This window comes from Choloepus didactylus, chromosome 20 (genome assembly GCF_015220235.1).
Source record: "Choloepus didactylus isolate mChoDid1 chromosome 20, mChoDid1.pri, whole genome shotgun sequence".
NCBI lineage: Eukaryota > Metazoa > Chordata > Mammalia > Pilosa > Megalonychidae > Choloepus > Choloepus didactylus.
Window position 1 is genome coordinate 37,486,081 of NC_051326.1, and position 13,681 is coordinate 37,499,761.

A 13,681-nucleotide genomic window follows, 5' to 3' on the forward strand; every position below is an offset into this window, starting at 1 on the left:
AATGTTGGAAAATTGCTGCAGAAAAACCCATGGTCTTTTCAGACTCACAGTGGTTTTAAAAACCCACATACTGGTGTCAGGATATTCTGCCTTGCATGCACCAGAAACAAAATTTCCAATTTCTTAAAGAGAAGGGAAAATGCAGAAGGCCCTTGGCAGAGTGGGACCTGTCTTCCCAGGGTAGGGGAAGATGAACAGGGAAATGATCTACTATAGCTTTCTTCCAATCCCATCCACCCTCTTCAGATAGCAGGAGATTCAGTGGCCTGCAGCAGCCTTCAATTTGGCAACTGATGGATGCAGTGAAGTGAACTTCTCTGCAGGGGTTGAGCTACTCATGGCAGACTGCAGACAGGCCATCTTGTGGAAGAGTCTGTTGCTTATGAAGACCACCAAGGAGAATAGGCACACTGGAAAAGTTATGTTTCACTGGGGGTCTTTGCTTAATTGGTACCGGTAATGAATAAGGGAAAGAGATGGGGAAGAGGCAGCCACTGATAATGTATGAGGACTGCGTTGCTGTGAGAAAAGCCAGGGGCAAACCAAATCCAAAAAAATAGTAAGGGAAGTTCCTTTCTAAATTTGACAACTGCTGGTTCATTTCAATTCCTTTATTGAACTAGTGACATTCAAAGTGATAAAAAAAGAAAAAAAAAGCAGAGAAGGGAAATATGCAAGAGACTAACCAGCTGACCAACCAGATGGAAGGGAAAGAGACTCACAAATATCCCCTGGATGAGAAAAAGAGCCTGCAGCAAGAGGTTGAAGAGCATGTCAGCAATTATTTTGCTGACACTAGGGTATGATTGAGGCTTCTTCCCTGATAGCTCAAATGCCAGATCAGCTATATCCTGAAACCAAATGGGCTTGACAACTTTGCTAAGCACAAACAGGGGGCGCACACAAAAAGCACTGAAAATTGACATACAGAAGAATTCCAGCCACAACCAAATGTCTCCATGCAGCAATGCGTCATCAATAATTTGTGCTGTTACTGTCTGAAACACAGGAATAAACACTTGATAAAACAAGAGGAGATTGAACCGGAATACTCTGCCATTCTAAGCACAGCATTGGAAAATTCTACTAACAGTATCATGGTTCACTCTCCTGCTTTTGTTCTATGCTCTGGGCTCTCCACTGGTTTAAGAAACTACTTGCTCTTCACCACTGCTCCTCTCTCTTTTGCTGGATTTAAACATATAGCTTTGAGATGGTACAAATGCCCCAGATGGAGTCTTTGATTCCCCACCAAGATCCAGAGAAAGATTTTGACACTGTCAGCCATCTCTTCACTACCTAAACTATCAAGTACACAGAGAAGAGAGAACACCACAAAATCTCTCATCATGAAAGACATGGCAGCTCTGCCATCCAAGTTTTGGCCCTGGCCTGGCCCCCTGTCCACCATGGGCCCACTCAGCTGCTCAGCACCCAGCTGTCAGCTCCTGCCAGGGCTCTCTCAGCACTGGGGTGACTGCGTCTGCACAGGGCATCATCCCATAAGTTTTGATACATTGTGTTCTCATTTTCATTCATCTCAAGATAGTTTCTGATTTCTCTTGCAATTTCTTCTTTGACCCACTGATTATTTAAGAGCATGCTATTTAACCTGTATATACTTGCGTATTTTCTGGTTCTCTGTTCGTTATTGATTCCCAGCTTCATTCCATTTTGGTCAGAGAAAGTGTTTTGTATAATTTCAATCTTTTTATATTTATTAAGACCTTTTTTGTGTGTCCAAGAATATGGTCTAAACTGGTGAATGTTCCATGAGCCCTTGAGAAGAATGTATATCCTGTTGTTTTGGGATGCAGGGTTCTATGGGTGTCTGTTAGATCTAGTTCTTTTATCATATTATTTAGGTTCTCTGTTTTTTTGTTGATCCTCTGTTTAGATGTTGGAAAGAGTGGTGTTTTGAAGTCAACAACTGTTATAGTAGACTTATCTATTACTCCGTTCAATGTTTGGTTGTATTATGTCCCCCAAAACTCCATGTTCTTTGATGCAATCTTGTGTGGGCAGACATTTTAGTGTTGATTAAGCTGGAATCTTTGGGTTAAGTTGTTTCCATGGAAATGTGACCCACCCAATTGTAGGTGATAACTCTGATTAGATGATTTCCATGGAGGTATGGCCCCACCCATTCAGCATGGGCCTTGATTAGTTTACTAGAGCCTTATAGAAGCTCAGACAGAAGGAGCTTGCTGCTGTAGCTGAAGCACACATTTTGAAGACAACTGTTGGAAGCTGATGCAGACAGTTTGGAGAATGCCATTTTGAATGCAACCTGGGAGCAATCGGATGCCAGCCATATGCCTTTCCAGCTGACAGAGGTTTTTCAGATGCTGATGGCCATCCTTCAGTGAAGGTACCCAATTGTTCATGCCTTACCTTGGACACTTTGTGGTCTTCAGACTGTAACTTTGTAACCAAATAACCCCCCTTTAGAAAAGCCAATCCATTTCTGGTATTTTGCTTAACAGCAGCATTAGCAAACTGGAACAGGTCTACCCTGAGGGTCAGTTTCTCTCTCTTGTCTAGAATTTAGTTGTTGCCTGGATTTGTATTAGGGTACTGCTTTTCCAGTTGGGTCACTAGTTTTTGTCAACCAAATTAGGGACAGGTGCCCATGCAGGGTGTGTAAACCAGCTCTGATGGGCTTAGGAAAAGTTTTGGAGAGGCTCTGAAAAGCCCTGCAGTTTCCCTGCACTTTCTGTCCTGCCCAGCAGATGTCACTGTTTAATGACTTAATTGTCCCCAGAAGCTGTTTCCCTCCAGGAACCCTGCAGCATTTGACTAGTCAGGGATGATACTGTGGGTGGGGTTCCTGTGCCTTCACTTTGCCAGCCAAAATCTTGCTCAGTTTGGGACTGTGTCCCCATCTTTACTTGTGGTGAAGGATTCCCCAAGCTACCCCAGCATGCAGCCATCCTCCAGGCAAGACCTGGGCCTCCCACTGCTGTTTTCCACAAGGGTGGGGGATGTAAACCAGGAGCCGGAGCTGGGAACACAGTCTCCGACCATGTTTACTCAGACTTTTCATCCCTCACTGACCTGACTTTGAAGTGTCTTCTCCTGTCCCCCAGGTCCCCAAACAGTTGATTCAGACAGCTTCTGTCTGGCTACTTGCTGCTTTGGGGAAAAATTCTGCTGTTCCTTCCCTAAGCATCCCTTTTGGAAACTACTGCTTATTGCCCTTTTATATTCTACCCTCCACCATGGCTTAAGTCCTGCCGTGGGTCCCTCTGGGCTTGGGTCTCTGCATCTGGATATAGGTGGGGATCTGTTTCACTTCTGTGAGAGATTTTATCGTCTGTGTCCCAGGTGGGAGGCAGGAAGGATCCAGGCTGCTGCCTCTGGGACTGAGCTGTTTGGGACTGAGTGAGGGGGTGGGGACTGGACTGGCGAGTCCAGGACAAAAGTTTCCTACCTGATATTTATCTCTTTCTTTAATGCAGCATTTGTGGGATATTTCTCCAGTCTATAACTTCCTCCAGGGTTCTGAACAAGTGAGAATTTTTCTTTTTTATACCAAGTCTCTGGGGAGAGGTTTTCAGTAGCTTTTTATGTCACCATGTTTTTGGCGTCACTCCAGCAGTCTGTTCATCTTGTTTTGCTGCAGTGGTGATGTGGCCAAAGCTTGTCATTCTTCCATCCCCAATTCACAGTTTGGGACATATAAAAAAAAAAAAAAACCACCACACACACAAAAATGAATTGCTATAATGGCATTACAGTGTACTATAAAGCCAGGAATGTGTTTAAAAGAACTTTCTAGGCTGCAGCTCATCTAAATGCTAGGCATTCTTTTTCCAGATTTTTCAAATCATATATCCAGACCTCTAGCTGAAACAGAGGTGTTGGTGTGGGGTCCACTGTTGACCTGCCAGTACTACACTTATGCTAAAAATCAACTTATTACAGAAGGGAATCTGTGTTAACAAGGTGGCAATGTATTCGCCCATGGAGGAAGGGAAGCACTACAAAAAATAACTGGAAGATATTTCACTTGATCTGAGTTCTAGAGTTCTTTGAATTGCAACACACATTTTCATTGAGATATTTGGAAAGACTTTTAGTTGCTTAAGGCCTGTTTTGTTGCAATGTCAACTTAATTACATTACACAACATAGTTTTGCATCACTTGCCAGACAATTTGGGGATGATATAGATTACATCACTGAAATGTAAGGTTTAAGGCTTTATATTTGAGTTATAAAATATGTTCAGTGAAATGATGACTTCGATCTGAGTCAAGTGAAATTTCTCCATGAAGAATATTTTCCTTGTGGTAAGGCAGCAGACGGGGGTGGGAGAACTGGAAGCAAATTGGCATTTGCCTGTCACAGAAAATTCTCTTGGAATTCTAAATCTATTACTTCCTGTTCTCTCTTATTGTCACAATGACTTTGGTGATAATGCCTCAACAGCATACCCTTATGTTGAGGCAGATTAATAGAACTCCTTTAATTTTCATAGAGGGGAAATTTGGTGACCAGTGAAAGGATCCCTTTAGCGGTCTTTGATTTCTGAGAAACACACAGGAGTTGCTTCAGCCTCTTCAGGCACTCATTTTCCCAGTACCAGAATTTGTATCATCGTTACACTTCTCTAACATGTTCCAAGGCAATGTTTGGTGACGTAGCCATTACAAATTGAGAGGGCTTGGTCTTTGGTGGGATTTTTACAAATACATGGGAAATATTCTTACATATTGTTCCTTGATCACCTCAATTAAGTTTTGAAACTTTTCTTGTGTTTCTGCAAGGATTTTTGTCTTTCTTTTAGAATCTTCCTTTTCTCACAATCATTATGATTCCATCTAATCAGGATAGCACTTTTCCATTTCTCCCCCTTAGTTATATTAAACAGCATGTTTCTGGAAGAACAACTAGCTCTGGTTCATCTCTGGAATGCCAATTAGAAAATATAGACAATGGGGGCCATACTCTTTTTAAATGAATTTTTAAAAATGAATTTTAAAAAATTGAGGCTTTCTTTTCAACCTTTAGCTTCAAGAATACTCATTAAAAGTTAATTTAGCCAAGGACAAAAATTGCACACCCAATTTTTGTGTAATCCAGGTATGGATGAGAAATATTGGACTGGACTGACAGAAAGGTAGAGAGGCTCAATTTGTCATCTGTACCGAAAAAGATATAGTTTTTCTAAACTGAAAGCAACTCAGGTGTGGTGATTATGCATGTTACTTCATGTAGTGGAGAGGAGATAAAGAGGAAGAAAGGAAAGCAATCCGTCAAGAGCTCTCACCATTCACACATGTAGACCTTGACTCCACTATTTTTAGGTCATATTTGCCCTAATGTAGACAAGGTTATACAAAAGTATTGTGGAGAGTGTCCACATGGTGATAATTTAAAAATAAGGAGTTCATAAGAATTTCATTTTAGGAAGAAAAGGGGGCTCTCACCACCAAACTACATTTCCTTAATCATCAAAATTACAAGCTTTATTTTATACGTGAATGAAAATGAAGACTCCTTGAAAGAGCTACTTCTGATGTCTGCAGCAGAGCAGAAGTCTTGTTCCATTCAAGAGAGAAGATGATAACTTGTGCCACTAAGGAGGAAGCTGACTTGCATTTAGAAGGTATTAAACATCAAAACATCTGCTTGAAAAGGGGGCACTGATGGCCTAGGATTGAAAGAGGTCAGAATATTTACAGTAAAATGTTTAGGTTCTAAGAAGGGGAAATATTTATCTAGGGGAGTAAAATATTGAGGAGCTCTAAGAGATCACAAGCTTTGTTTACAGGAGTAAAACATCAAAAATCTATTTGTTATTTGAAATTTTAACTTTAAAATACTTAGCATAAATTTCTCTTAGAGAGGCTACTTTCTCATTTTCACCTCTTTCCACTTATCTGCCATTCAGTTGTAATCTTTACATTTTCTTCCCAATTATTTCCTCTTGCCCTTATTCCAGTTTTCTCTCCTTTCCCCATCTACAGCCCTTCTCCCAATATTTTCTGGATTTACTCTACATTATGCCTTTCCATTTCCTTGTCCTTTATGTGTGTCTATTTAATAATGTTTTGTTTAATTATATATTTATCTTTGTAAACTCTCTTTGTTAATCTTTTGGTCTTTGTATGACAATAAAAAATTCTTTTTCTCATAAATGGTCTTTCCCATTGAAGACGAGATGTCTGGATCTCCAAATCAGTCACAAAGAAATAGCATTTGGATATATTTAGAACCAGCATTTATTGTTTCACTGACAAGAGAAAATAGAAGATGGTAATGAGGCTGGTAGTTTTCAATATATATACTCTAGTGTTCCTAGATGCAGAGAACTTCCTTCTGAGGATTTTCTTTGTTTCATTTCAATTTAGGCCTAAGGGGTTCTTGATAATCTGAATTGACCACTGGTGTTGGAACTGGCAGAAGAGTCCACCATTTTCTACAGCATTTCCACCTTCTCCGACAGAAACCGATCTGATCCTCTACCAGTCTGCAGGTGTCTCTTCTGCAACTGCCGGAGAGATTGACGCAATGGCCTTCAGCAGCAGCCAAACCACTTCTTACTGTAGAAGAGAGTCAGTGAGGTAATTAGAACATGAATAAAATGTAAAACCATATACATGCTTAAGTGTGGAAACAGAAGGGCTCTTGTGTGAGCATTTCTGGGGGTCTGGAGGTGGGGAAAGAAATGGGACAAAGGAATTTTTTTAACTGCACTATCACTCTGATGCCCAGGTTCCTTCTCCACATTACCCTACAGCTTAAGTGTTAAATGCCCTCCTCCTTTTCTTGTAAATTCTTGGCCTTGCTAACTAAGGCTTCAAAGAAAAGGAAAAAAAACTTCAGTAGATTTTATAGTGAAACAAGTGGATGGTCAAAAATATGTCTTTAATATATTAATTTCTTCATTACTTTTATTCACCAGACATTTTTCTTTGTATTAGTAATAAAAAAGTGAAAAAGGCAGAAATTTTTCTTATTCTCATAGAATTTATATTCAATGAAGAAAATCTGACCATAAAAAATAAATTAATAAGGTAACTTTATAAAGTGGTAAGTGGTTACAACAAAATGATACAATAATGGGCGAGATAGTCTGGGGGAAGAAGTTGGTAAGATGGACTGAGAAAGACTTTATGAGGATGTTGCCTTTGAACCTAGACCTGGATGATGAGAATGGGAAATGCAATCAAACATCCAGGTGAGAGCACTGTATGTATACAGAAAAGCAAGAGCAAGGGCCCTTGCTTAATTTATTTGAAGAACAGAAAGAAGCTGGTGTGAATGAAGCAAAATAAGCTTGATAAGAAAATGTGGTTAGATAAGTAAAAAGGACCAAAATCATGTATGGCTTGTAGGCCATGCTAAGCATGCAGATCCATCTTTCTGATCTTGCAGTTGCCTTACTTCAGCTCATTTCAGGATCCAGATGGTAATTCTTCTTTTAAAATGTTTAGCATTTCACCTTTTTACTTCCTTCTTTCTCCCTTTCTGTTTAGAGAATGGATAAAGTGAAGGTTTCAGTTGGGTTGCTGATGTATCCTAATATAATGTTTGAAATTTTCAATTAAGTGTTAAATGTATCTCAATGTATCAATCATCCCAGAAAGATGCAGAGGTTACTTTTTGTCTCCACCCCTAGACCTGATTACCTACCTCAGTTGTCAGCAGTACTTTAATCATAGTGTATCTCAGCCAGAGGATAAAAGTAAATTAATGGACATTCTAAGTGATTTTTTCAATTTGTTTCTAATACAGCAAAGGGTATTGGAAAGTTGAAAATTTGTCATTGAATCCAAGCCATTATTTTCACCAGAAGACTGACATTCTAGAAAAGTTAATTCAATAAGAAACTCTTTATTGATAGTGATGGCACAGGGATGCAATCCTCAACATTAAATGACTATCAAGTGTAAGAGTCCACTGAAACAAGAGGTAGGAAAAGAACAGGTAATGGTTTCAGTTGATCTCAACTCTAGATTAAGGATTTATCATCCATGAGGTACTTTATGTTCCATGAAATATGGCATGAACCCTTTCAAAGTAAGATTTTTTTTTTAGTGTTATCATATAACTTCTATTTTTATCTGCCTGTTGATGTCATTCCTAGCTAGGAATGGTAAGACACTATCTTCAGATTAAAACTTGATGATGGTATTCCTCTTTCTTGTAACAGAATTAAATATGCAATATATCCAGGTAAGCCAGGTTATTTTAATATGCATTTAAAAGGGAAGAATTGAAAAGAAAATCAGCACTGACTCCTGATAAATATTACTTGAAAAATAGGAAGAGAAGAATGTTGTCTTAACCAGATTAAAATTGTGTCTCAACACAGCAACCTACCTAGCATTTCATAGTACAATATTAGCCTCAGTCCCATTAAAATCAGAGGGAAAGACAGCGCACTGTCAGTACTGTATTAATATTGCTTTGGGATTTTTGGACAATGCTGTTAAGTCATAAGAAGAAAAATCAGTTGTGATTTTTTCTTTCCTCTTCTACTTCAACCAGTGCCACTGCAATGGTGTAAGGAGCACTTTGAAAAACTCTATGGTAGTGTCAAAAATCATAGAGAAACACCAATGCATCAGAAACTGAGGAATTCTTGAAAGATACAAATTAATTATGCTTAGCTTGAAAGAAAAGCTAGTGATGTTTAGGCTTTGGACACAGTCATCAGTCAGATGCTACCAAGTGGCTGCTGCTACAGAACACACGGGTCCCACAGAATGCCCTGTAAGATACTGCTATTCTAAAAACTAGGAGGGCAGTGTTCCAGGACACTACCGCTTTAAAAAAAAAATCTGTGAACTGAAGCTTGAGCCATATTTACTTTCCTGAAGATAAATGATGTTATCAGTAATGCCCTTGGAGTAATCACTCTAGGCCTCAGCGCAGTGCCAATTGGTTAAGCCTGGAACTCCTACATTGATATAAAACATTGATGAGGTTTCACAATGGTAATCTTGTGTGGTTGCAGAGACAAATGCACATTCTCAGTTTAGACCATGGGACTTTGACAGATTAAGGATAAGCATTGAGTTTGCCATCAAAGATTATTAGGAAGGTAAGACACCATGATTAAATGTTAAGGAATTGGGAAAGATAATGGAGTAAGAAGCTCCAGGAATCAGTGCGTACACCAGAATAATGATTAATTAAGCAGGGACTGCCTGAATCAACTCTTTTGAAACTCTGGAGTCCAATAGAACCGTGTACAGCATCCAGGGAAGTGGGGAGGAAGAGGCTGATAAACTGCAATAAACACCAGTGAATTGCTCTCCGCACAGCAGTTACATTCACCCATTCCCACCCTCCTGTCAGGCAGCAATGGGGCCTGGCCCCTGGTGTATTTTCTTGACACTAGAGAGGAACATAAAAATCCACTTCCCTGAGATGATGTGGGTGGGTGCGGGCACTGATCGCTGCTTTTCATTAGCTACTTTGGATTGCTGAGGGCCTGGACCTGAGGGTGGCCATTGCTCCATCCCACTCAGGACAGAAGTGGTGGGGGAGACTTAAAGAAAGTATGCCTGGAGCTCAGGAGGTAGGTTTTTCTTGATGCCCAGGATGCTTCTCTTAAGCTGGCTGAACCTCTTTTGTACCCTTCTGTACATCCTTTCTTCCCTGTGTGGTCTTAGGTAATAATTTCCTTCACTACCTGCTCTATGAGACCACTGAACAGATTAGGTAACATAATTGGGCTACTCTCAGGGAACTGAAAGAATCCCTCATTGTTAATTGAGATGCACAAATGTAGACCCTACTGTATGCTTTGGGCTCGCACTAACCTGAAATCATGTCTCGCTAGACACCATTTTATCTCATTTTTCAAAAAGTATTTTTTTTCCTTGAGAGGCTATTTGGACAGAGAGATGAAACAATTCATCTCTGTTACTTTTCCCAGGCTCCAAAGATAACCTAGAATCACAGGTTTCTATTTTACCAAAGGAGGCTCCTGACTACAGTAAACTTTCTGTTATCTCTGCTGGTCAAAAGGTGGATTTTTTATTAATGGGAAGGGGAAATCAATTGAGTTATCAAACTACACTGTATAGATTATCACTCCAAAGAAATTGAATATAGAAAAATAAATCTAAAAATAGCATAAAGAAAAGGCAATCATTCTTTGTTCAAAAATGAAAAAGAGGCTGTGCTTCCTCAGAGTGTGGAGGATAGTTGAGGGTTTGCATTTGCTGGGCAGGGGCTGAGTCAAGGAGTGCAATTTTAGGCAGCAAAGGAAGAGCCCCTGGCACCCTTAGTTGACCCCTCCTTCAGCCCCTTCTGAGGGTAACAAGTTCTCCTTGAGTGGGTCCATGGCCTTTTTCCAGCTGGGAAAGACTGACTTCAGAAACTCCTCTTTGTTGTGCCTCCATTTTGCAAAAGCAGCTTGAAACAATGAAAGTGTAAGAAATAATTGAGGTGGGTGGCCTGAGGCAAAGGCGTACCTATGTTAAGTCTTGTAATGGAATACCCAGGATAGGGAAAAGGTCTGATTCCAGGGAGTAAAGGGGGTATTCAATCTCCTGTAAACAGGGAAACTTGTAAGGCCAATAGCAAGCATAAGCTCAGGACAAGACACAGGCCCAGAAAAGATCGGGAGCACCATACACTTAGCATTTGCCTTGGGCCAGCCTTCCTGACAGGAGGGATGAGCTCTGGTGGAGAGCATCAGCCAATGCAAAGCCAGTTTGCAAAGATGATGCAAGGTGTTTGTTTGCTTAGGTTTGCTTGGTTTTGTTAGTTCCTGACACTCAAGGAAATCTCTGTCATATCACCAACTGGCAACAAACTGAAGAAACAGACATCTCAGGGAATAAGTCACTGAGTTAACATTTTAAAATGGTAAAATGTATATAGTATGCAACAAAAGAATGCAAGACAAATGAAGAAACAGGAAATTATGGCCCATCCAAAGGAAGAGGATGAAAATCCAGAAAACGTCAATGAAGAAGAACAGACTGTAGACATAACAGACAAAGGTTTTAGAAAATTTTCTTCAATATGCTCAAGGACATGGAGGAAAATACAGATAAACTAAAAAAATCAGAAAAACAATGAATTTGAAACATGAGAATCTTTGTAAAGGGACAGAAGATTTAAAATGGAACCAAACAGAACTACTGGAGTTAAAGACCACAGTAAATGAAATGAAAAATTCCTAGGAGGGTTTTAAGAGCAGATTAGAACTGGCAGAAGGAAGAATTCATGAAACCAAAGAAAAAGCAATTGAAGTAAGGCAGGCTGAGAAGCAGAAAGAAAAATGAATGGTAAAAAGTGAAAATAGCCTAAGACGCCTATGGGGCACCATCAGGCATACCAATAAATGCCTTACAGGAGTCCCAGAAGAAGAAATGGAGAAAGGGGAAGAAGGAATAGTGAAAGAAAAAATGACCCAAAACTTTCCCAAACTTAGCAAAACCATGAGTATGAACATATAAGAATCCCAGAAAACACTAAAAAAGAATGAATTCGAAAAATAATGCCTCCCCATCACATGCAAATCAAATAGTAGAATGCAAGGACAAGGAGAAATTTCTGAAAGCTGCAAGAGAACATCACTGTGCTATGTACAATTGAGTCCCAATTAGATTAAGTGCTGATTTGTCATTGGAACCATGGAGGCAAGAAGGCACTGGGATGAGATACTTAAAGTGCCGAAAGAAAACGTTTGCCAACTGTTTTGGTTTGCTAAAGCTTCCAGAATGCAACATACCAGAAATGGGTTGGTTTTTTTGACGGGGATTTATCAGTTCACAAATTTGTAGTTCAAAGGCCATGAAAATGTCCAAATTAAGGCATCAAGAGGAAGATGCCTTCTCAGAGAAAGGCTGCTGGCATCCGGGGTTCCTCTGTCACATGGGAAGTCACATGGTGACATCTGCTAGTCCTTCTCACCTGGATCCTGTTTTCCATGCTTCTCTCCAAATGTCTGAGCTTCTGTGGGCGTTTTTCTGTAAGCTCTCTCTCAGTTGTTCTGCCTTTTATCCTCTCACAAAGGACTCCAGTAATGGATTAAGAGCCACCTTGATTTGGCTGGGTCGCCTCTCGATGGAAACAACTTAACCAAAAGATCCCACCAGCAATAGGTCTGTACCCACAAGAATGTATTATAAGGACATGGACTTTACTGGGATACATAACAGCTCCAAACTACCACAGCAACCAAGAATTTTATATCTAGTGAGAATTTCTTTCAACATGAGGGAAGGATTAAGACATTTTTAAATAAACAAAAGTTGAGGGAGTTCATCACCACATGATCTGTCCTTCAAGTAATGCTAAAGTGAGCTCTTCGGATTGAAAGTGAAGGACACTAGACAGTGATTCAAAGAGGCATAAAGAAAGACCTATAATAAAGGTAAGTACTTCTTACTTCCTACAGGTGTCAAAATGCAAATATATAAAAAGTAATGATAAATCTAGGGTTTTAGACAAACAATATAAAAAGGTATAATTTGTAACAACTATAAAAAAGGTAGGGGGTGGAGGAATATAGGACACTGAGTATGTTGCTACTGAAGTCAAGTTGGTATCAAATCAAATATGATTCTTACATATTTAGGATGTTAAATTTTAATCCCATGATAACCACAAGGAACATATATGAAAAATATATCTAGATAGGAAGGAGAAAGGACTCAAGATTCTCACATTTTCATTCATTGCTTTTCTGATATCCTTTAGTTCTTTCTTTGTGTTTTCCTTTATCTCCTTGAGCATACTGAGGATAATTTTTTTATGGTCTTTGCTAGGTCTGGCTTTTTTCATTTATAGTTTCTGGATTTTTACTTGCTGTTTTGGTTTGGCAATCTTTCCTGTTTCTTTGTTTGTCTTGTAATCTTGTGTTGCCCACTTATTATTTAATATTTTAAAGTATTAACCCTGGGATTAATTCCTGAAATGTCTGTTCCTTAAATTTGTATGCAGCTAAGGATATAACAGAGATTTCTTTGAGTGCCAAGAGCTAACAAAAGAAATGAATCAACTAAAAAAAAACACTTTTTGTGGTCTTTGGAAATTGGCTCTGTGTTGACTGGTGCTCTCGTCAGTGTTTAGCCCTCTGTTCAAGAAGAGCACACTGAGGTGAATGTGAAGTGCATGACTCTCTTTGCCTTTTCTGAGCCTGCAACTTGTTTTATACCTGTGCTTTTTTTGTGGCCATAGGAATTCCCCATTATACAGGAATCAAATGATCACACTATTTGCTCTTAAAGAATTTTTTCCCATCCTCAGAGCTCTATTGTATGACTTAATGCAGGTAATCCTTTGCTCCAGGCTGCTTTGATTTGATTGTTTCTTCTACTGCTTTAGCTGCTTTGATTTAATTGTTTCTTCTACTGCTTTAGCTGCTTTGATTTAATTGCTTCTTCTACTGCTTTAGTTTTATATAAGATACTTCTGCCTGCAGGGCAAGCACTATCATGGCAACTTAGAAAGCAGTTTCCTGGTTCAGTCCTTCAGGTTGCTACCCAATTGATTGGCATCTACAAACAGGTACCCTAATATGCATATAGGGGGTACTCTGCTTCCTCCAGAACAGGGCCAGGGACCGATAATGACAGAGCAGGCTGTCTGTGCACCATTGCCAAGTTGGAGTGGGAGAGGGGCCAGCAGGTGCATCATGAGCTTCTTCTACTGTTTTTTTTTTTTTTTTTTACCCCTCCACATTTACTTTATTAATTTCTTAA

General features: G+C 39.6%; 1 pseudogene; it reads right to left on the bottom strand.

The window, feature by feature from the left end:
• Positions 1–380: 380 nt before the first annotated feature.
• Positions 381–1,288, bottom strand: LOC119516771 (annotated as a pseudogene).
• Between the last annotated feature and the right edge of the window lie 12,393 nt (positions 1,289–13,681).